This window comes from Hyaena hyaena, unplaced genomic scaffold (genome assembly GCF_003009895.1).
Source record: "Hyaena hyaena isolate Hyena2069 unplaced genomic scaffold, ASM300989v1 scaffold_79, whole genome shotgun sequence".
Lineage (NCBI taxonomy): Eukaryota > Metazoa > Chordata > Mammalia > Carnivora > Hyaenidae > Hyaena > Hyaena hyaena.
Window position 1 is genome coordinate 1,044,389 of NW_024080711.1, and position 24,984 is coordinate 1,069,372.

Here is a 24,984-nt window from a genome sequence, read left to right on the forward strand (position 1 = left end):
CTGTGTCTGAGCCTCACCTGTGTCATGGGGTAAAGAATGCCTCACTCACTGAGAGGTATGAGGTCCTAACCTAATCGTACTGTGATCACAGGGCACGTGACAGGTGGTCAGGAAGGCTGGGTTCCTAGTGTGACTTCAGGGCCATTGCTTGCATGCAGGTGAGCTAACACCAGATGACAGGCCCCTGGCGCAGGCTTGGTTTTGAGGATCTTCTAATCCCCCTCCTCAGCCGGTCCTGGGCTGTGAGGCAGGGGCTCTGCCCCCACTTGCTTAGGGCTCCCTCCAGAGGGGGAGAAGACTTTTCCCCACACAACCACCTCTTCCTCTGCCGTATTCTCTCAGCTTCTCCACCTTGGACAAAATCCTTTGCTTACTCATTTCTTTGAATTTTCTTCCAGGCTGGTCCTCCTACAAAGAAAACCTTCACCTAGGGCGCCCAGGTGGCTCAGTGGGCTCAGTGTTCAACTTCGGCTCAGGTCATGATCTCACGGTTCATGGGTTTGAGCCCCGCGTCAGGCTCTGTGCTGACAGCTCAGACCCTGGAGCCTGCTTTGGATTCTGTCTCCCTCACTCTGTGCCCCTCCCCAGCTCTCTGTCTCACCCTCTGTCTCTCTCTCTCAAAAAATGCATAAAACATTCAAAACACACCAACAAAAACCTTTACTCAAGGCCCAGCCCCGCCTTTCTGCAAAATTCACTGCAACTAGGGGCCAAACCCCCCCAGAGTCTCGTAAGACTCCAAATACTTGAATCTCTCTACAACCACGTACTTATCAGAGTGTTCGTTTTTGCTTTTAAAGTACATGTGGGTCTTTGTTTCTGTATGGGGAATGCCAAAAGCCCAGAGATTCTTTGGTCCTGGGTTCAAGTTTTGGCTTCACTATTTACTAGCTGTGTGCCTCCTGGGCAAATCGCTCAGACTCTCCAAATCTCAATTCCCTCAGCAAATAATAGTTGATATAAAAGGTTTCCCCATATATTGTCTCAGCAGCTCTTCAGAATAGACTTACAACAAAGGAATTATTACAAAGTCCCATTTTAGAAGTGAAGAAACAAAAGCTTTGAGAAGTTCTCTTAACTGTATCCCTGGGACACACAAGTCAAGTCAGAACCTTGACTCGACTTTGGATTGCCCACTTTCTGCAGGGAATCAGGGGAGGTAAGGAGCTCTCTCCAGTTTACTTCTCAAAACTGTTGTGAAGGTCAAAGGACATCATCCACTTGCCTATTTAACAGACTTTGGTTGAGGACCACAGTGTGAGCGCCTTGGTCTCACGGAGTGAAGGGTTCCATAGGCTGTGAGGAACTGGGCAGATGCAAGGAGGTGGGGTACCCTCCATTTAGGGGAGGCTGCCAAGCGGTTGTGCAGGGAAACCCATCCATGGCCTAACACCAGGCACTGGACAGGGGCTCCCATACCCCTTGCCAAGGGTGTCCCTTCCCTCTCCAGGCCTCCTTTCCTGGGCCTCTCAGTCCAGCCTTACAACACCCTGTATGTCCCATTTTACAGATGGAGGGAATGTGATCTTGAGGACAGTGGAGTTCAGTCCTAGTTACATGTTAGAATCACTGGAAATCTTTTTTTTTTTTTTTTTTTTGAGGGGAGGGTGGGGGAATAGGTAAACATCTTAATGTTACACATTACAGATGGGGCATTTCAAGCCATTTATGAGGGGATGAGTTTTCCCAATGTTTTTCTCTTTTAATTTTTTTTTAATGTTTATTTATTTGCAAAAGAGAGACAGCGTGCGGGCAGGGGAGGGGCAGAGAGAGAGGTAGACACAGAATCCGAAGCCGGCTCCAGGCTCCAAGTTGTCAGCACAGAGCCCACCCGATGCGGGGCTCGAACTCACGAACCACAAGATCCTGACCTGAGCTGAAGTAGGACGCTTAACTGACTGAGCCACCCAGGTGCCCCTCCAATGGTTTCCAATGTACACTTTGTGGGGAGGGTGGGCATGAGGGTAAGCACTGCTGGCAAATTGGAAAAAGTCTCATTCATTCCCACTTCAACCACATTGGTCTGTTTTACATATTGAATTATTGGTGAGCTGATCTGGAAGGTTCTGGACCTTCTTCATTGAGAGCCTTTCATTCCCCTCTCCTTCTAGGAGTCATGAACATCAGACACTAGGCTTCTGACATCCATTCCCTTTAATTCCATTTTTCTCTAGAATCACTGGAAATCTTTAAGAGCCCAACACCCAGGCTGAACTCCAGACCACGAAATGAGGAACTCAGGGCGAGGCCCAGGCATCAGTGTTTTTTCTAGAGCTGGAAGCCCATTGCAGATGCAGCAGCGAGGAGGGTGCTGAGTGCCTGGATGCCGGTGGTCTAGGTCCTTAAAGGCAGTGTAGTGTTGGGACAGGGGGTACATTTGGGATGGGCTGCGGCTCCACTCATGCCCACTCTGCCCCTTTCTAGCTGGTGATCTTGAGCAAGCAGCTTCACCCCTCCCTGCCTGTTTGCCCGGGGTGCTGTGGGGGTCCCTGTGGCCTGAGACTAAAACAACAGGCATCTATCAGAGGCTTCATGGATATCAGTTACCTTCCCTTCCTCTTCCCCCAGCTGCTGCCCAGGTTTGGGCCATCTTTCTGTTTATCCACAAGAAGCAAAACTCAGACGAGGTCTTCTTATTGATGGCACTGCCTGGATGCTGGATGGACTTCGGGAATGGGCAGGGAGAAGCTCGGAGGGGCGACTGGAGTCTGGGTTGGGCAGGTCTTTCTCCTGAGAGGTCGGGCCACAGAGAGCCAAGCAAAGGCAAACCGTGGGTCCAGAAGCACAGTTGTTTTCCCAGCTCGTGGGGCACTGGATCGTCCTTGATGGGGGTGTCCTTGGAGGGAGGTTTGGGAAAGCAAGGAGTAAGAGCTGCCTGGAGAGCTGTCCCTGGTGCCTGTGGGCCAGAGGCGGCGTTGCGCCAGAGCGGAGCTCAGCGGCGTGCCTGACCTGGGAGAGCTCCATCAAGCCCTGCCCTGAAATAGTGTTCTTTGCGCCTTTCTCTCCATTCCACACCACATCCCTGCCCCCCAGCAATTTGTGCAGAGCTTCTCCCCAAGTCTGTTAGAGGCATCCTTGCAGCCTCCAGAAGTGGGAGGTTTTAAATGTTCAGAAGAGGACTTTGAGAATTGTCTGAGCGGGCTTGGGCTGCTAACTCTCATAGAGTGGGTGACCTGAGCAGCAGAGATTTATTTTCTTCCAGCTCTGGAGGCCAGAAGCCCAATATCAAGGTGCTAGCAGGGCCACCTCTGGTGAGAACCCGCTTCCTGCTTTGCAGAGGGCGCACTTCTTGTTGTGCCCGGGCATGGCAGAGAGAGGGTGCGTGGGCTGAGGGCAGGAGTCTCATCTAACCCTAACTACCTGCCAAAGGCCACACCTCCAAATACCGTCACAGGGGCTTAGGGTGGGGGAGGGGCACGATTCAGTCCAGAGAGTTTGTGTCCTCACATGCAAAACACATCCATTCAATCCCAGTCTTGACTCGTTCCAGCATCGACTCTAAAGTTTCCAGTTGAAAGTCTCCTCGAAATACCATCTAAATCAATACAGGCAACTCAAGATATGGTTCATTCTGAGGCCACATTCTTCTCCAGCTGTGAGCCTGTGAAACCATAAAAGTTACATACTTCCCAAATACGCCGGCAGGACTGACACAGAACAGGCATCCCCGCTCCAAAAGGAAGACGTAGGAAAGGAGGGGGGAATGGATCTCAAGCAGGCCCACAAGTTAGCAAGGCAAATTCCACTAGATTTTAAGGCTCAAGAATAATCCTCTTTGGTTCAATGCTCTGCCTTCCAGACCCCCTGGGGCAACGGTCCCACCTATGCCACTCTGCCCTATTGGGGGAGGGACGCTCCCTCAAGGCTTTCTGGCCTACAAGGTGATGGCCTAACAACCTCTCAACTGCCTTTAGGATACTTCTTCCTTTCCCCTGATGAGCAGGGCACATTTGCAGCCTCTGGTCCTGTGGCATACAAGAAGTTTGTGAACTTGCCTTCATTCTGTCCTGCTTTCTCTTGCTCCCTTCCGTTCACACTGGCAGTGTCTTTGCTGTTATAACCCCATCACTTTCCCAGCTTCCACTGAGCTGGCGGGTTAGATCTGTGCTCACGCCCCCGTGTTATCAAGGGGCTGGCCAGCCACACCCTTCTTTCTCATTTTTTTTTCCCAATTATGGAAGACTGAACATTTTCTAAAACTCCATGCTCTGGTTCCATTTTGCTTAACAATTCCTTCTTTAATTCACGTCTCCCCTTTTGCATTTTTCTAGGAGGGTTCAGGTGATCCCAAGCGGCTCCCTCACCACTTTGCTCGGAGATCTCCTCAGCTACATGTTCAATTTCACAGCTCAAAACAGTCACCTTCCGCAAAACACTGGAACACAATTCAGCCAAGCCCTTTGCCACTTTATAACAAGGATCACCTTGGGGCGCCTGGGTGGCTCAGTCAGTTAGGCATCTGACTGCAGCTCAGATCATGATCTCACGGTTTAGGAGTTTGAGCCACGCGTTGGGCCCTATGCTGACAGCTCAGAGACTAGAGCCTGCTTCAGATTTTGTGTCTCCCTCTCTCTCTCTGCCCCTCCTCTGCTCATGCTGTCTCTCAAAAATAAAAATAAAGACAGTTTAAAAAAAATGGATCACCCTTTCTCCAGTTCCCAATACCATGTTCCTTGTTTACATCTGAAACCTCGCCAGAGTTGCCCCTAATGTCTATATCCTAGCATGCACCCCCAAATTCAGTGTTATAAGAGTGACCACACATGAGAGGGTCAGCCTGGCTGCCGTGCTGGGGAGCAGCTGATGGGTGGAGGCTGAGCCTGCAAACCGTATTCCTGCATTGAGATAGCACTACCCGCCCCTGGGCAGGGAGCCACAGCAGTGTCCCTCCCTTGCTCTGGATGGGCCTCTGTAGAAGCCTGCCTGCAGGTAATCAGGGGGTTCAATGCTGGCTTGTACTCAAGTCTTTTCCAAAGCCCCTCTAAGCTGTCCTATATAAACACCAATTTTAAAAGGCCCAGCAGAGTCACCAGTGTTCGGTAGAAGGAGACTTTGCACCTGGAAGCACAGTGCCGATGGGAAGGAAAACAACCAGCATCACTGCATTGGTGGGGAGCCTCCCTCCCCTCGCATGTAATACATGTAACTGGCAGCACAGTATAGCAGTTTGGTACCCAGACCTGGAAGCCAGAGCCCTGCACAGAAGTTCTGGCTTTGCCCCTTCCTGGCAGTGTGATCTCAAATACCTCTGTTTCAGTTTCCTATCCTGAGAAAGGGAGATGAAGACAATTCTCATTCATGGAGGGTGGCAAGAATTTAATTAATTTAAGTAAAGTGTTTACACTAGTTTAAGGGACATAGTAACTGCTCAAAAAAAAAAAAAAAGTTAGCCATCATCCTCAATGGGGAAAAACTGAGAGCTTTCCCCCTAAGGTCAGGAACAAGTCAGGGATGCCCACCTCACCACTGTTATTCAACATAGTATTGGAAGTCTTAGCTTCAGCAATCAGACGACACAAAGAGATAAAAGGCATCCAAATCAGCCGGGGGTGGGTGGGTGGGTGGGTGTGTGTGTGTGTGTGTGTGTGTCAAACTTTCACTTTCACTCTTCACAGATGACATGATACTGTATATGGACAACCCAAAAGATTCCACCAGAAACTGCTAGAACTGATTCATGAATTCAGAAAAGTTGTAGGATATAAAATCAATGCACAGAAATCAATTGCATTCCTATACACCAAGAAAGAAGCAACAAAAAGAGAAATCAAGGAGTTGATCCCATTTACAATTGCACCAAAAACCATAAAATACCTAGGAATAAATCTAACCCAAGAGGTGAAAAATTCATACACTGAAAACTATAGAAAGCTTATGAAAGAAATTAAAGAAGACACACAACAAAGGAAAAACATTCCATGCTCCTGGATAGGAAGAAGAAATTTTGTTAAAATGTCAACACTACCCAAAGCAATCTACATATTCAATGCAATAACTATCAAAATAACACCAGCATTCTTCACAGAGCTACAACAAACAATCCCAAAATTAATATGGAACTAGAATAAACCCCGAACAGCCAAAGCAATCTCGAAAAAGAAAACCAAAGCAGGATGCATCACAATCCCAGACTTCAAGCTTTATTACAAAGCTGTAATCATCAAGACAGTATGGTACTGGCACAAAAACAGACACTCAGATCAATGGAACAGAATAGAGAACCCAGAAATGGACCCACAAAGTTATGGCCAACTAATCTTTGACAAAGCAGGAAAGAATATCCAATGGAATAAAGACAGTCTTTTCAGCAAGTGGTGCTGGGAAAACTAGACCGTGACATGCAGGAAAATGAACCTGGACCACTTTCATACACCGTACACAAAAATAAACTCAAAATGGATGAAAGACCTAAATATAAGACAGGAAGCCATCAAAATCCTCGAGGAAAAAGCAGGCAAAAACCTCTCTGACCTTGGCCAGAGCAACTTCTTACTCAACACATCTCTGGAGGCAAGGGAAACAAAAGCAAAAATGAACTATTGGGACCTCCTCAAAATAAGAGGTTCTGCACAGTAAAGGAAACAATCAGCAAAACCAAAAGGCAACCAGCAAATGGGAGAAGATATTTGCAAATGACATATCAGATAAAGGGTTAGTATTCAAAATCTATAAAGAACTTATTGAACTCAACACCCAAAACACAAATAATCCAGTTAAGAAATGGGCAAAAGACATGAATAGACACTTCTTCAAAGAAGACATCCAGATGGCCAACTGACACACGAAAAAATGCTCTACATCACTCATTATCAGGGAAATGCAAATCAAAACCACAATGCGATACCACTTCACATCTGACAGAATGGCTAACATTAACAACTCAGGCAACAACAGATGTTGGTGAGGATGCAGAGAAAGAGGATCTCTTCTGCCCAGCTGGTGGGAATGCAAACTGGTGCGGCCTCTCTGGAAAACAGTATGGAGGTTCCTCCAAAAATTAAAAATAGAACTATGCTATGACCCAGCAATTGCACTTCTAGATATTTACCCAAGGGATACGGGTGTGCTGGTTCAAAGGGGCACATGCACCCCAATGTTTATAGCAGTGCTATCAACAATAGCCAAAGTATGGAAAGAGCCCAATTGTCCATCAATGGATGAATAGATAAAGAAGCTGTGGTAAACACATACAATGGAGTATTACTCAGCAATCAAAAAGAATGAAATCTTGCCATTTGCAACTATGTGGACGGAACCAGAGGGTATTATACTAAGTGAAATTAGAGAAAGACAAATAACATATGGTTTCACTCATGAGGACTTTAAGACACAAAACAGATGAACATAAGAGAAGGGAAGCAAAATAACTGAAAAACAGAAAGGGGAAAAAACATAAGAGACTCTTAAATATGGAGAACAAACAGAGGGTTGCTGGAGGGGTTGTGGGAGGGGGGATAGGCTAAATGGGTAAGGGGCACTAAGTAATCTACTCCTGAGGTCATTGTTGCACTATATGCTAACCTGGATGTAAATTTAAAAAATAAATTAAATAAAAATAATTTTTAAAAGTGTTAGCCATTATAGTGCACTCATGAGAACATGAACAGTTATTGTCTGACAGCCAGTCAGGAGCAAGGAGGCAATGAAGAGATGTGGTCAACAGGGAAGAAGAAAATACATGTCAAGAGGGGGTGACTTTGGTATCTAACCTTTCTGAGCTTCAGTTTCCTCATTTGTAAAATGGGAAATACACAAGATAACAGTTGCAAATCTTATACCTGGAAGCGGGAAGTATTAAATAAATATTCACAACTACATTTTGCAGTTAAGGAAACTGAGGCACAAAGAAGTTAGAAACTTACTCAAGATTACCAGCTAATAAGTGGGAAAGCTGAGATTTGAGCCAAGGTCATCTGCCTTCACTTTAGAAAATACAACGTGCTCATTTTTCCCCCCCATTATGAGCTGTTAACAGGATAACATTTGCCCACCAAGGGGATAAATTTATTCCTCAGCCTAATTTTCAGTAAATTTTTCATCTTTTTGTGATAGACTAGCAGCTTTAAAGTAGAGATCATCTAACAATCCATTTGAGCTGACATCTGTCTAGACATAACAGATTCTTCGGGGGGCTAGTGGCGTTAGTGGCTGATGGGGACTTAAGCTCCAGTATTCCCAAATCCACATACCAAATTGGAAAGACATCCTGATAAAGCTAAGAGGTGTAAAACTGCCAGCTAACCTTTTATTTCAGGGTATTCAAGCCCACAAAAGAAGAAAGGAGGTTCTTGAGAAGCTCCCTGGGAATCCCTGCTGGCTAGGTTTGACCTGGGCTTAGAAACTAAACACAAGCTTGGGGGCTCTGTGACCCTGGCCTGACTCCCACCTCTGCCAACCACGAATTGTATCTCCCCAGGCAAACTGCACTTCGTTATTCAACAACGCCCATTTGTGGTTGACACATCTATGTTCTGGGGAACTTCTACAAACTCAGCCACTCTCAAGTGAAATCTACCGACCACATGCTTTAAAAAGAATTTAGGGTACTTGTCAAAAATACAGTTTCTATGACTTTCCCCAGTTCTACTCATCTCATCCTCCGCAAACAAGACTGGGGGATGCGCATTTCTGACAGGTCCTCCAAATGGCTCCCGGCCAACCCACTCAGCCTGGACCCCACACCCCAGGCAGGTGTGGGGACATGGAGCAGCCGCAGAGAAACCTTCCTGAACCACGACGCTACAGATCTGTCGAGAAGCTTTGCCCTGAGCTTCTAAGTCATGATCCCCTTGGAGGCGGCATCCTCAGGGGCAGCGGCTCCCGCTCGGGGCTGTGTGAGAGCAGCTGCGGGGGTGAGGGGGATGGGGGTGTGACCTTGGATATGGACTTGCACAGGGCGAGTGAAGGGCTTTGTAGAAGAGAAGCCACCTCTCTGGCTTTTGTCCCTTCGGTCTCATTAGGGGAGCCAGCTTCAGGAAAGAAACGCATTCTTCCGGGAGGGGGCCGTGCGGCCAGCACCCAGCAGTCGGCCGTGACTCAGCTTTGGCAGGCTGGCGCCCAGGCCCCGGGCCGCGCCGGACAAGGAACAAAGAACCACTCGAACGCGCCCTGCCGGGGCCGCGCCGCACCTGCCGGCCTGCCGCGGCCCCCCTCCCGGAGGCGGCATCGGAGGGCGGCTGTTGCCGGGCAGGCTGGGCCCTCCGCGGACGCCCGCAGGCTCTCCCGGCCGCACCCGGTCCCCCGCCCTCGGACTTGTCCCCGCCCAGCCGCAGCGGAGCCGGAGCCACCGCCTAGTCCCGCGCCTCGAGGCTCTGCGCCTGCGCGCGCTGCTCACTGCCCCCCCCCCCCCCCCCCCCCCCCCGCTCGCCCGGCGCTGGGCTCTCGGCGCAGACGGGGGCCCCACAAACTCACCCGAAGCGGCCTCCCAGCGTCCAGACAGTCCGGGTTCTTGAGAAGGAGTCTCCTATCCCTCGTCCTTCCGCAGCCGGTGTCTGTCCGGCCGCACGCACCGGCGGGAAGGAAACCCAGATTGTCCCTGTCCCGGCACTGGGTCCCCCCGGCCGCCCACTACTCACCCCTCCCTCACTGCGTCGCTGTGCTTTGGGAGCAGACGGCGAGTCGCCGGTGGCTTCCACCTTGCACAGCCTTCAGCCTTTCCCTTCTTACTGACGGGCGTCTCAAAGTTTGCTGCCCCTTAGAAGCACCTGGGGAGCTCAACACAGAATAAAATGGACGCGAAGCCCTCTGATGCCTCAGTTGCACACAGCCCTATGAAAGCTGAACCGCGGGGGTGGGACCGGAGCGTTTTGCAAAGCTCCCCAGGTGGTTCTAGTGTTCAGCCAGGGCTGCGGAGGGCGGACCACGGGCCCAGACGCGCGGGCTTCTCAAACTTTAATAGGCATTGAAATCACCTGGCATCTTGTTAAAATGCAGGCTTGGATTCAGTAGGTGTGGGGTGGGGCCCGAGAGCCTGCATTTTTAACAGGCTCCCCAGTAATGCTGAGGCTGCCGCTCTGGGGGGTACGTCTGGGGCTGCGAGACACTTCTGTAAACGCCCCTTGTCCCTTTACCTTTCTCTTATGAAGATGTGGCCTGTGGAGCAGATGGACAGGGGTTGAAATCTCACCTCTGCCACTCTCTAGCTTGGCGAAGATGGACCCCAGTTCTTTACTCCTGAGATGGGGGTGTGATGGTGACCTTGCAAGTTGCTGGCAAGCTTGATATGAGATGATGTATGGAAGGCACCTGGCACTCCAGTAGCTGTCAGGGAAGGTCAGCTCTATGAGGATGGCTGAGCTCTCCGTCGGCCCTCGTGTTAGAATCATCCAGGAAATGACAAGTAAAGGCTCCAGGCTCCCTCTTCCCTGCTCTGGGCCCTTATTGGAAGACTGCTGGGCTGAAGCCAAAACTCCTCCGTAGGGTGGGGGTGGGGAGCAGAAAGGAAGGGGGCTGGGATGGAGGGACAGGAGATACGGAGGGTCCCCATGAGAGCCCCGGGTCCCTGGGAGAATAGTCCTGCTGGAGGCAGACGCTTGCGGTAGCAGGAAGAGTGATCTGAGCAGGTGGTGAGAGTCACAGAAGGCTGGAGAGCAGTGGCCGTCAAGGGTCAGGATCCCAGGAGACAGAGAGAATGGGAATGGGATGGACCCAGGAGAGAAGACGACTATACCTGGGGAACTTCCCCCTGTCTCATTGCCACTGGGCAGAGTTAAGTGTGCAGGCTTTCCCTGGAGGCGGTGCGAGGCTGTAGCCTATTGCTAGTCATGTGACCTCGGGCACCTGGACTTAAACTCGCTGCCTCAGTTTCTTCATCTATAAAATGGAGTTATAATCGCTAGCTCAAAGGATGGTCATGAGAACCAAGGAAGGCAATTCTGTAAAGCCCTCTGATCAGCGGTTGCCCTCCGAGGGTGTTTGGTATTGTGATTTCTCCCACTGGAGACAGAGATGGGCAGCCAGAGGCTTGCAGAGTAAAGGAACACCCACGTCTGTGCTCCCCTCACTCCATCACACAGGTGGAAAACAATCACACAGGGATTTTTCAAGCTCCTTGGCGACTCCAAGCGGCAGCAACCTTTGGGAACCTCTGGAGGAAGAGAGGGGACACTGAAGTCTGTGGAAGGTAGAAGCCACCAGCAACTTGCCATTTCCTCCCAAACCTCTTGGGTTCCCATTAGGTCAAACAGCCTGTTTAAACCAACTTTATGACTTGGTGAAGGGCCCTCCATGCATGCTGGTGGGGGGCTCCAGCCAGAATCTGTCTCGTGTGGCATCGGAAGTCAGAGGCTCTGGTTTAAGTCTCATGGCCTCCCTCAGGACTGGTGGTGGTGACCACAGACAGTGTCCTTGTGCTATTCCCGACATGTGCGAGTGCTCTCTTAGGAGCTGCCCAAGTACAAGGCACATTTAGGACGCTCTCTCCTTAAAGTACATGAGATTGGAAAATGGCGCTTTCTTTTAAAGAGCAGGGCTCTGATGTACCTCCAATGGGCAGGCAGCTCAGTAGGCTGGAGTTTTAAAAACAAGCTTTCTTCTACACAGAGCCCGGGGGCATCGAGGGAGCAAGGAGCCTGGAGCTGAGGTGTGGGGCCCCCAACGGTCTACCCTGAGCATTGCTGGCCCAGTGTTCCCTGCGTTATTCCGTGATCATTGCTTTTCCTGACCTCCTTCTCCCCTAGACCCTCAGTTTCCATCACCCAGCAAAACGCCTGCTGCTTAATCAGTGCCTGCTAAGTGCTCATTATCAATGCAAGGATGACTAAGCTGTAGGAGACCGGATAGGCACTTCAGTTCTGTTTTCTCTTGGGCCTCAATTTTGTTATGCATAAAGTGGGGTTAGGACGAACTTTGATCTCTTAGGTTCCCTCTTGCTCTAACAGTCGCTATGTTTGAATTATTCTTCGTCTGGTCATAATCCACTTTATTTTTCCTTCCCAGGTACATATTCCTACACTTGACCTTGATTTTATGTTTTCTCCTTCCTCAACTGGGTAGATGAGCTTTACAAAATGATCCCAAATGCCCTGCTAGTTAAGGCCTGAAATTCCTTTATTTTCTCATTCAATTCTTCTTGGTTAGGCCTTCAGTCTGTTTTTTAATGTGTATTTGTTTTGAAAGAGAAAGGGTGTGTGCAAGCAGAGGAGGGGCAGAGAGAGAGAAAGAGACAGAGCAGAGAGGGAAGGAGAGAATCCCAGGCAGGCTTTACACTGTCAGCAAAGAGCAGGACGAGGGGCTCAATCCCATGAACTTTGAGATCATGACTTGAGCCGAAATCAAGAGTTGGTCACTTAACCGACTGAGCCACCCAGGTGCCCCCATCTGGTTTTTGTTAGAGGCTCACTGGGTGAACATTCTGGGCTTTCTCTGCTCTGATCATCTTGGCAGTCGCTGCAACATCTTTGGACACATCACTTCTGTGGCCTTGGTAGGGCAAACACCCCCATCCCCTTTCTTTTGCCCAGATCAGGGGAGGTGCCACTCCCTTCCCCCCAGTGCACGATGTGGGCACTGGACTCAACACGGACCCACAAGAATATCATCACCCGCAGAATTCGATGAGTGTCACAACCCCCATCCCCACTAAAATACCTTTCACATTTACCTGTTCAGGCTGAAGGGGTCCAAATAGAATGCAGATTCTGAAGGGAATCTTTTCCCCTCCAGGAAAGCTGCCACAGTGAGATTTTCTATAATATTGGCCTCGCCCTTGGATATTTGCCACTGACAAGTCACCATGTGTGGTGTTGTCTGTAAAGGCCACCATGCACAGGCCATCTCTATTTGTATGTGCTGCTCCTCTCATCCAAAGGTAGAGTCAATGCCATTGGATCTGTGCTGGCCCTGGGACTGGCTTTGACCAATGGGAGGAGACAGAAGGATTGCTGTTCTGGTTCTGGCCTGAGGCCTTGTATTCTCTGAGCTGGAGCCACCACGTAAGGTCCAGGCTACCCAGCTGGGCAGAGAGTCAGCAGCCAGCTTCAAGGCCCCTCGGGTGTCTGCTCAACCTGGCTGACACCACACGGGACAGTCCTGAGACACACAGCTGAGCTCTGCCCAAAGTCCTGGCCCACAGATTTGGGAGCAATGAAATCGTTTCAGGGCTTAAACTGCTCAGTTTTAGAGTGCTTTGTCACATAGCAATAGATAACGGAAACATTATACTCTCTGGACCTTAATTTCCTCATTTGCAAAATGGTGGGTCCATCTTCCATCTTTGAGGCCAAGCCAATGCATCTGTAAGTCATGTCAGCCTCTCTCACCGTAAATAAACCTCTTGATGTCTAGTCTCCAAACAAGGGTTTGAAATCAGGAAAAGTGCCCCTGAGTCCTAGAGAACATCGGCACGGGTGCAACTGAAATTCATCATGGCAAACAGAAGAAGGTAGTGGAAGGACTGGCTTTGGATGACACTCCCTGACTTCGAATTCCAGTTCTGTCACTTCCTGGCCATCCCATCTTGGACAAGTCTCTTTCTCCAAGTCTCAGTCTCCTCTCCTATAAAATGGGGCTGAGAATAGTGCCTCCTTATAGGATTAATGTGACGAGTAGCTAAAATATTGTCCATATAATACTTAGCATGGTGCCTGGAATATTGAAGGTATTCAATAAATGGTAGCATTCCCTTTGTTGGCTCCTATGATGTTTTTTGATTTTATATCTGTCCATAGAGGGAGTGTAAATTAACCCAAACATGATAACCGAGCCTTGCCCGAGTCAGTGAGAAAATGAAATTATATATTACCAGAGGGCATTCGTAGCATTGGTGTATATTATCATCATAGGTTCAGAGAGAATTTAAATGATTTCTTCGGTTTGAAAAAAAAAAAACAGACTTCAGGGGAGGGGCAGCGGGAAGAAGCTGAGTGATTTGCGTTCATTTCTAAAAAGATATTTATGATTACAGGAAGGATGGATGAAAGGGATGAAGAAATTAATTTGTGGCTTTGTCAAAATCAAGCACAAGCAAGCTGCACGTTGGTTAGCACATTTTTAGAGAAAAACAACAGTGGAACAGGAGAAATCAAAACCTAACCTTCTACCATCTGCCACAGATGATTCTGTAGCTCTCTACCAGAATCTCATTAGCATCTTCTAAGAGGCTGATTGTGCCACCAGCGAAACTGTGGTGGAGAAAGGGCCACTCACCCGCCGAGGACACACTCAATCTGAGCCTGCTCTGGTAGGGAGGTGGCTAGATAGGGACCTGGTCCTCTCTCCTGATTCCCTCCTTCATACAGGAAGTCCTGGGCAGACAATAGCTCGGCTTCAGCAAGGAGAGAGTTACCCTTTAAAATCTCCGCTCCAGGCAGCAAGAACAAGAGGAGGAGTGATTGGCCTAGCAAAGACAAGAATAACACCGAAAACCCACATTTGCTTCTAGTTCTGGGCCTCCTGGGTCTACTCTCTCCTGGCTACATTTTCAAGTGCTACATTTTCTGGAGCTTTTAAAACCTGGGCCTGCCAGATTGGCGGTGCAGGGAGAATGGACCCCCTCCCTCCGGCCCCCCTTCCCAGCCTTCCAGCTCCTCAATCTTCCCACCTTGCCTCCCAAAGGCAAGCAAGACAATACAAGACTGTTCTCCGGTGGCTTTCACCTTCTCAGGAGCTGTGAAAAGAATTTCGAGCTTTGAGAGGCAAATCTCACAGGAGGAAAGGGGGCCAAGTCCAGAAGATGATTCCCCAGAAGGCTTTAAGGAACTCTGATGTTTTTTTACCATTTCCTTAAATCTTCCCTTCTGGAGAAATATGTGAGGCTGGAACTTGTGTGTGTGTGTGTGTGTGTACATACATACCTATGGACACACATACATATGTATGAATGAAGCAAATACCAGTAATCTACTCTCTCCAGGAAGATTGGAATCCATAAGATTCTGGAAATCTGCTAAACCCTTCAGGGTCCCATAATTCAACTGGACCCTTTTACTGGGGCCAGAATTGTAGAAACCCAAATCCAATGGTTTGCTCTGATCCCATCCAGTAGGATATCAACTGAGAGTTACTTGATTCCTTTGCCCCAATATCCTTGTTTAAAGATGTCCTGGTCCCTAAGCAAAGCACTGCCTGTCTGGTGTTCTCTTGTCTCTAAACACTCTGTCTGATCACCCTCCTTTCTTACGGGAACCCCCTGAGGACTTTAGACTCCATATGGGCAAATGGATAGGTCTATAGGGCAGGTGATAAACTAAAAATAGACCACATACACTCTAAGTCACAAGACTTTTTAAAAATGTTTTGTAAATGTTAATTAGAGAGAGAGAGCATGTGCGTGTGAAGCTGGGGAGGGGCAGGGAGAGAGAGAGGGAGACAAAGGATCAGAAGCAGGCTCCATGCTGTCAGAGCTGACATGGTGCTTGAATCCACAAACCATGAGATCATGACCTGAGCTGAAGTCCGCTGCTTAACCGACTGAGCCACCCAGGTGAGCCACAAGTCAGTTTGTTTAATGCCATAAGACCTTGGGCTGGACCTTTCAACCTTCTAGGTTCATCATTCATGAAACCAAATGACAATGCTGAATTACTTTCAGGAGAGTCGCAGCTAAGACTGTGAAAATTAGCACCAGTGGAACTGGACATGAATTAGTTGGTCCTGTATGGTTGTGAGGAACCCAACTAGCTTAAGCAAACAGAAGGTGAAGCATTGACTCCCATCCTGAGCCAGAGCCTCACTTAAAGCCCCAAAAGCTCTCACCTGGTTTTGTTCTCTCCTAATGGCTGATGGGCAAAGGGAGGTATGGGTACAGACAGTTCCATTCTTATGTTATCGCAGCTCAGAATCCCCTGAGAAAGAAAGATTACTCTCCCAATATCTGTAAAGCCAAAGGACAGTTTTCCAATCAGTGTGCCTGGGATCATGCATTAAACCTTTAGGCAACCATTGAGGACAAGGGAATGGGATCTACGAATGACACTGGGTGGGGGATGGGATGGTAATTCCAAGGAAGAGAGGGCTGCCATTACCAAGAGTAGGGGCATGGGAAGCTGTTGATGGTAAAAAAACAGGTGTTTGCCCCATGTGCATAAAATACATTCAACATTCACTAGGTCTTTCTCTTCCCCTGCCTTCAGATTCAGCCTTTACAGCCTAGGTGCTTATTGGAGGAATCCTGAGTCATGGTCTAATGCATGTTTTCCAACACTACCAAGCAATTCTACAATTTTGAGCAGACACTGAGTAGGTGCCTACAACCCGGCTCAATCCTGACACTCCCCACAGTGTGGGGAGTGTCAGATCCCTCAGGTGAAGGGCTCACTCCTCCCTGCTTCAGATGTCACTTGCTAGTCCAAGGTGTCACCTGGGCTTCTGACTGGCTATAAATTGGGGGGCTCCCACAACATCCTCCTCAGGTTTGATTTGTTAGAGTGGCTTGCAGAACTCAGAGAAACACTTACTTACATTTACCAACTTATTATAAAGGATATAAATAAATAGCCAGATGAGATGTCTGTAGGGTGAGGCCTAGAAGGGTCTGGAGCACAGAGCTTCTGTCCCCATGGAAGTAGGGTGTGCCACCGCTCTGGCACATGGATGTGTTTACCAACGAGAAGCTCATCAAATCTTGTTACTCAAGATCTTGAATAGAGTTTAATCTGCAGCCACCAACACCCCCTTCCCTCCCCTTCCCTCCTCTTCCCAGAGGTCATGGGTGGGGCTGGAAGGTTCAACATTCTAATCACTGGGCCTTGCTGGAGACCTGCCCCATCCCGAGGGGATCTAGCATCCCCAAGCTAAACCACCTCATTAGCATAAACTCAGGTGTACTCCAAAGGGGCCCCAGAGATATTCCTGTCACTCTGGAAATCCCAAGAGTCTTAAGATCTTTGTGCCAAGAACTGAGTACAAAGATGAAATATACTTATTACACCACATGTGGTTAGACATCAAATGGTAGCAAGGACCAAACAGAAGGCATGAAGATGGGCTACTGCATACACTTCTGTACACTTTTGGGGCTAAGGCTATTCTTTAGGCTTGGTTTTACTCCTAAAAGGGGTCACTGTGACCTCTGCCTGCAGCCCTGCCCCCACGAAGTTACTGACCTGATCCCCAAAGTAACTTGTCTCACCTGCACCAGGGAGATGGCCTGGGACCATCCTTGCCCAGGGACCGATTGTTGGACCAAGTATAAAAGAGTTCCTTCCACCTGAGGCGGCTCTACCTTCCTCTGACCCAGCCTGACGCCCTCCTGGCCATGGCGTCTTGAGCCAGCTCCCCTTGGCCAAGCAGATTCGGAACGTGTTACCTTCTTGCGCCTCTCAGGCCTGCATGTGCCTAGCTGTGGCTTACATAACGATACAAGCGAACTCCACTGTGTGCCAACCATTGTTCTAAGCGATTTCATTCTATTCATTTATTGGATACTCATACTGCCCTAGGTGGTATGTATAATTACTGTTATCCCCACCTTATAGATGAGCTAGCAGGAGCACTGAAAGGCTGATTCACGTTAAGTCACGTGGCATCTAAGTGGCAGAAGTGAGAAACCTCAGGCATTAAAGGGAAGTGGGTAAGTATGCAGACTCTGAAATAAGACTAAATTTGTCATACTGTGTGACCTTGGGCAATTTGCTTCACTTCTCTGAGCCTCAGTTACCTCATCTGTAAAATGGGTTCCAAGACTCTTTCTCAGTCCCCTTCTTGGCCTACATTCTCCTACTAGGGCTGTCATTCAGTCTTGGACCTTTGAAAGTCATCTGCACACTGACGATACTCAAAGTTAGACCTTCAGACTATATCTCGTGAACGCCTGCCTCTTGAACATTTCCGCTTGAACCTTCATTGGCATCTCAAATTTAGCAAAACAGAACTCCTGCTTTTCCTCATCAAATCCCTTCCTTCCCCAGTCCTCACAGTTTCGGCGCATGGTACCACCATCTACCCTGTTGCTGAGGCTAAGAGTCTAGAAACTTGTATTCCTCTTTTGGCTCACCCCCTAACAACCTTCCATTAAGTCCTGCTGGCGCCACCTCCCAAACATATCCCAAATTCTGGTCATTTTCATGGCTTCCACTGTCCCAGACAGAGTTTTAGCCCAGTCTTTGCCCGGATCACACAGCCTTCTAACTAACCTCCCTTACTCCATCCCTGAACATTAGATCATATCATGTCTCGCTTACAACTCTTCTGTGGCTTTCTACTGCTTCAAGATAAAACCATCTCCATGATCTATCCAGTCCTACTTAACCTGGTCTCTGCTTTCTCCTCCAGACCCTCCTTCCTGCTCTTTTCTTCTTGTCCTATGACAGCAGTCTGTTTTTTTAGTTAGTCACTGCCACATTTCCAGGGCCTAGAGCACTGCCTGCCACAGAACAGAAGCTTAATATGTATTGACTTGTTGGACGAATGAATGTCTGCATGCCAGCCTCACAGACCTTTCTCTCCCTCAAACCCACCACACTTCTTCCTGTCCCAGAGCAGCTGTATTTGCTGTTCCTTCTACTTCTAGCACTCTTCCCCAAGTCTGCATGGCTACACCCCACCCCACCCCTATCCATCGGTCAGGTATTGACCCAGATTCAGCTCTTCAGAGAGAACTTTCCTGATACCTTAGCAGAAGCAGCCCCTCCTCCCTGGTGCTCCATCACCTCACCCTATTTCTCAAGCACCTGAAGTTACCTTCTTTGTTTATTTCTGTTACCTTGCCTGACTACCCCCCACCCCGCGAGAATGTGTCTCAATGACAGGGACCTTGCCTGTCTACTCATAGCTATATCCCAGCATCTGGAACAGTGCTTGCCACATAGTAGGTACTCAAAAAGCAACAGTGAACTGACTGACGAACACTTAAGGTTGTTGTGAGGAATAAACATATTAAAACCACCTCTTTGGAAAGCTGGAGGTCTCTAATGAAGCTAAGCCCACACTTACGAGGACCAGCAATTCTATCTACCCCTACGTATATATACAAGAGAATGAGTACAGTACATACATCCAGAAATGGCCTTGGACAAAAATGTTCATAGCAGCCTTATTTATAATAGTCAAAAACCGGAAACAACCCAAATATCCATCAAGAAGGGAACTGACAAACTGTGGTCTATTTATATAATGGAATAAAAAGGGCTTAACACGGCTGGATCTCACAGACGACGTGTTGATCAAAAGAAGCCACACACGAAAAGCACATATTGTGTGATTCTATTTATATGAAATTCAAGAATAGAGAAAACTAATCCTGGCTGCGCCCGGTGACCCCTTTCCAGTGCCACTCGTGCTCTGAGTGGTGCGCACAGCCTTTGTGATATGCGGAAGTGAGACAAACTGGTTCGAAGGGGAAGGATTTGCATTAACAAATGGTGGAGGGGTCAGTGCGGATACTGTGGGTGGAAAGAATGTCGATGGCCTTGGTAATTTTGGAAAGCTATGTGCAAGGCTGCCCTGGCCAACAAAGGTTTGTGGAACAGCTGGGAAAACACAGAACTTTCAAAGAACACCAAAGAGGATGCTGTGGCTTCACACAGGAATCAGATCTCAAAATGTAAAGCACACGATGAGTGTGACCCCACCAGTGACCGTTGCTGCTGGGGGCAGGTGGCTTCCTGCCCAGTGCAGGGAGGAACCCAGGGGGTTGGGGGGGTGGGTAGCAGCAAATCTTTTTCCTGTTCCCTGGGCCCTGGTCTCCAGAACTGCAGGAGTGAAGGTGCTCCTCCATCTAGTGGTGGAGCAAAGCCCCCTTGGGGGCCCTTTTCGCTTCATCTGAAACTATGCAAAGTGTGAACAGGAGAGAATGGTTTCCTAATACGTATCTACATAATCAGTAGTGAGGCATCTACTTAGTAACCAAGAGATCAAAATTCCCTTTATAAGAAAAGCCCCCAGAGGCAGTGCACGCAATGGCAAAGGCTCTCTGTCCCTCGCTCCCCCTGCATCCACCTTGCAGCCGTTTCTCCATCATCCATCTGTCACTTTGCAGCAATGACTTTAGCTGGTTGGGAAACACAGCTATCAAAATTAACAGCTCAGAGTGTAACCAAAACCTTGTGAAACCCAAAGTAAAGCTGAATTCAGAAAGTGTGCAACAGCTGGGGGGCAGAAATCAACCCCAATCACTGGAGACCCCCGGAGAGGCAGATATGTGCGACAGGGGATGTTTATGCTAATTACACATAGGTATTTACTGTAGCTTCTCTCCTCAGATGCACCACACTCAGACTGGTTTAAAAATTCTCCTTGGGGCACCTGGGTGGCTCAATCCGTTGAGTGTCTGACTGTTGCTCAGGTCATGATCTCACTGCTCATGGGTTCGAGCCCCGCATCAGGCTCTGTGCTGACAGCTCAGAGCCTGGAGCCTGCTTCAGATTTTGTGTCTCCCTCTCTCTGCCCCTCCCCCGCTCATGCTGTCTTACTCTGTCTCTCAAAAATAAATGAATGTAAAAAAAAATTTTTTTTTAAATTTTCCAACGCACAGGTATTTACTGTGGTTTCTCTCCTCGAATACACTACACCCAGACTGATTAAACACTTCACTTACTGGAAGGTTGGGAATGTTCTGTTGTTCCCAATGACATCCAGTTTAGAAAAGGGAATTTGCTAAGTGCTACTCAGAACAAGTTGATAAGCAGAAGTGAAGATTTTGTGTGTCCCTCCAATCGGTTAAAAAAAAAAAAAAGTCCCTTCCCACAAGAGCTCCTCAACCTGAAGATAAGGAAAGGAAAGGAGGGGTCAAAAGTTGGAGGAAATGGAAATTTGAATTTCAGTTTGAATAGAAATACTGTGTAGTCAGTACCTGTTTATGACAGCATTGTTAGAAGATTATCCTGAGTGAATTCAAGAGGTGACCTATGAAATCAGTCATCTGTGGGTGTGACAAGGAGTCAGTGAAGAGGCTCCAGGGAATGGGAGACCTGTAATCCTGTCCAGGCAGCCAAGAGACCAGCCAGGTGTTGGCCCTGCGATGCAATAACCTGTCACTTGCAGTGGCTAAGGCAACGCAAGAAAAGACCCCATCAAGCCCAAATCCTATCCATTAGGGAAAATGGCTGAAGCAACACATTCAGACGATTAATTGTATCAACCAAGATAAGTGTAACCAGTTGTAGTTAATTAGATGGTGTATACGATTTTCCCCTGTTCAATCCTCTTAGATCTTTGAGGGAATTGCTCTGTCTCATCCCAAATGTGTCTGGTGTGTTGTCGATCAAGATTCCTGGTCACTGGGGTAGCTTGTACCCCAGCCGTCTGTGACAGTGATCAGAATGAGTGGGGGTGGGGGTGGGGGGAGCGCCTGGGTGTCTCAGTCAGTTAATTATCTGACTCTTGATTTCATCTAAGGTCAGCTCAGGTCATGATCTCACACTTTGTGAGTTTGAGCCTGGAATTGGGCTCCGAGCTGACAGCTCAAGATTCCCTCTCCCTCTCTCTCTATCTCTCTGCCATCTTTGAAAGAAAGATCTCTCTTTCTCTTTCTCTCAAAAATAAATAAATAAACATTGAAAAAAAGAAAAAAAGGAAAAGAGGGCAAAGCAGGACAAATCCACTGCAGATGCTGAAAGAAAGAACCTTTGTTAATTACTTTTTTTTATTTATTTATTTTTATTTATTTCTAGGAGAGAGAGAGACAGCGTGAGTAGGGGAGGGTCAGAGAGAGAGGGAGACACAGACTCTGAAATAGGCTCCAGGCTCTGAGCTGGCAGTCAGCACAGAGCCCGACGCGGGGCTCGAACCCACGAACCGCGAGATCATGACCTAAGCGAAAGTCGGACGCTTAACCGACTCAGCCACCCAGGCGCTCCTTAATTACTTTTTTCTATCGTGACTATTAGGGGAGGGTAGACATCTGAGGCCATGGCGGGAAGAGCTTGCTGTAAAATGGAACCCGGCAGAGAGAAGCAGCAAGTTCGATGAAGAAATAATCTACACACTGGGATCACCTGAGCTTTACACCCGCTGATGTCTGGGTCCAGCCCCAGAAATTTTTAGTTAATTGGTCTGAGTGCAGCCTAGGCCTTGAGACTTTTAAAAACCCTCTGGGTGATTCTTACAAGCAACCAGAAGCTGCCTTGTCTCTTCTAGAAGAAGCTCCACATTCCATCGTCAGGGTCTTGATTCAACAGTTCTTCCTGATTCTGTACCACATCTCGGTGCCCTCAGCTGCCAGTAACTTTTCTTTGTTTGCTTGAATTAGTTGGAATTGAATTTCTATTCTTCTTGGCCAAAAGAGATCTAAGGGAAATACTAAAAAGCCTCTCATCATAACTAACATCTATTCAGCATCAATGATGTGTGAGGCAGTTTGAAGTGCTTTTCTTATATTAACTCATTTAATTTAATCCCTATGTCCCCAGAGTTAGAAAACTATTGTCTCTATTTTACAGACGAGGAAATGAGACCTCAAAATACGAAGTGATTTGCCTAAATTTACACAGCCTATAAAAACAAAGGTGGAATGCGAATCCAGAAGCTTCCGTAACCACCACACTTCAAGGTAGAACCAAGAAAGGAGCAAGATTCTCTACATAGGGCCCAGAAAAGGGGTCTTCAAAAAGCCAGCATATGAATGCTTTTATCAGAAAGAAGCATTTGGTTGTCATAATAGAAAACCCCAACTGTACCGGCTCTCACAATTACTGAACATATCAAAGGAATGGAGACGGTGCAGTTCTGAGGTTGGCTGATGGAGTGGCTCATTTTAAGCCATCAGGCTACCCCACCTCTCTCCACCTTTCTGCTCTGCTTTGCTCTGTGTGATGGCCTCTTCCTCAAGCTGACTCTCCTCAAACTCGCTGATGGTTGCAGGCTATTTATGCACTGCTGTCTCTCTTATCAGGTAGAAACACCTTGTATCAGCGGCCCCCAGTAGAATTCGTCTCCTGCTTCATTACAGGGAAGGGGAATGGGGGCATCAGGATGTGCCTGGATCTGCGGTTCTCAGCTGGGGTGTTGAAGCAATGGGGGGGGGGCATGCATTTTCAATGGTCATGATGATTCAGGGAGGACCATGACCATTAGCACGTGGAGACGTACAGGCCAGAGGTGGTGAATGACCTGCAGTGCATGCGACAAGCCCATGCTTGTGAGCTACATGATTTCTGAACATCTCATTGAACATTCCCCACAGGGGAAAAACTGTTCAAACTTATCTGAGCTAAAACCTAACCTCTCTTATCTATAAACCCAAAGCATTTTAAAAATACATTGTATTTTCCAGGAAAGCAGCTACTGAGTACATCAAAGGAACACCGCGCTTTGTTTTATTCAGAACTTTTCCAAGAGTTGTTCACCGTCTTAGAAAATCACATGAGCAATGCCAGCACCATTCATGGAATTTGAGTCTCCACTACAAGAAAACTGTGTGGTCCTGCACGGGGAGCCGTCAGATCCAGAAGGATTCTGGGGATGGACCCCAGCCCCTAGAAAGCCGTTATTTATTTCTTCTAGAGTGGTCCTGCTGTGTACTTGTGTGTTGAAATACATCCTGTTTTATTCTCAATTACTTTCCTTTTTTAAAAAAATGCTTGTTTATGTATTTTGAGAGAGAGGAATGGGCAGTTTGGGGGGGGGGTGCAGAGAAAGAGGGAGAGAGAGAATCCCAAGCAGGCTCCAAGCTGTTAGCACACAGCCAGTCTCGGGGCTCAATCTCATGAACTGTGAGATCATGACCTGAGCTGAAATCAAGAATCAGATGCTTAACCAACCAAGCCACCTGGGTGCCCTAAATCTTTTCCTTTCCTTTCTTTCTTTTTTAAAAATGTATTTATTTATTTTGAGTGAGAGACTGCAAGAGTAAATGGGGAAGGGGTAGAGGGAGAGAGGAAGAGAGAGAGAAAGGGAGAGAATCCCAAGCAGGCTCCATGCTGTCAGCACAGAGCCCAATGCTGGGCTCAATCCCACTAACTGTGAGATCATGACCTGAGCCAAAATCAAGAGCGCTCAATTGACTGAGCCACCCAGGCGCCCCCAGCTCCAGTGATTTTCCTTTTAAATTCTACTTTGCAATTTAGGTCAGGCAGTTGGCTTATCAACAAGAGAGATTTATATCTCCCAGCTCTGGAGGCTAGAAGCCCAAGATGAGGGAGGCACCAAGATCAGGTTCTGATGAGGGGGATGGTCATTTTCTCTTTGTATCCCTACAAAGCAGAGAGAGACAGTGAACTCTCCAGGGTGTCTTTTATAGGGGCACTAATCCCATCCCAGAGAGCTCAACCCTTACGATCCAATCACCTCCAAAGGCCCCACCTCCTAACTCCATTAGGTTAGGGGCTAGGGTTTCAACACAGGAATTTGGGGGGCACCTTTAATCCATAACACTTCATAATTTGGTTATTGAGTTTTCTGAAATTATACATAGACTATATTACCTACAGATTTCATTTCAGGGTAGTAAAGAGGAAGTTGTAAAAATGTTTGCCATAAAAAGAGGGTGTCAGATCTACCAGAATGAGAGCCGCTCTTTAGAGTGGTCAAGATTCACGTGTGGGGCCAAGAATGGGACTCGCCTCCTTTTTTTTTTTTTTTAAATGTTTTATTTATTTTTAGGAGAGAGAGAGAGAGAGAGAGAGAGAGAGAGAGAGCGTGAGCAGGGGAGGGTCAGAGAGAGAGGGAGTGACAGACTCTGAAACAGGCTCCAGGCTCTGAGCTGGCAGTCAGCACAGAGCCTGACGTGGGGCTCGAACCCACGAACCGCAAGATCATGACCCAAGTGAAAGTCGGACACTTAACCGACTAAGCCACCCAGGCGCCCCGGGACTCACCTCCTTGACGCCTGGGCCTCCATGGAGGAGGACAGAACCCGGACAAAGTCAGGTCCCTTCGGGAAGGAAGAAGTGGAATTGGGCCATGGAGTAGGAAGCAGGCCGTGGGCGCAGGGCAGCTCCTGGTTGACGCCATTGGGGAGAGGAAGCAGGCTGGGTTTGGCAGCCAGGCGGCGGAGAGAGGCCTCTGTTGTGGAGGAAGATCCCAGTCCCCGGCTTCATCTCAGCTTGGCCCACATCCCACTGACCAAACCCAGCTGTCCTGCCTTCGAGACCAGTGTCACCCAGCAAA

At 48.2% G+C, this 24,984-nt stretch overlaps 1 long non-coding RNA gene across 2 annotated transcripts in view; it reads right to left on the minus strand.

Annotated features, from left to right (window-relative positions):
- LOC120232867 overlaps positions 1–10,271 on the minus strand; it is an 83,865-nt gene extending 73,594 nt beyond the window's left edge. The window contains exon 1 of one of the 2 annotated variants that reach the window (XR_005528667.1): positions 10,127–10,271. This is a non-coding gene — a long non-coding RNA (uncharacterized LOC120232867). Of the gene's footprint in view, positions 1–9,411; positions 9,494–10,126 lie in introns of those variants that run through there. The other variant, XR_005528668.1, reaches the window with a different exon arrangement.
- Between the last annotated feature and the right edge of the window lie 14,713 nt (positions 10,272–24,984).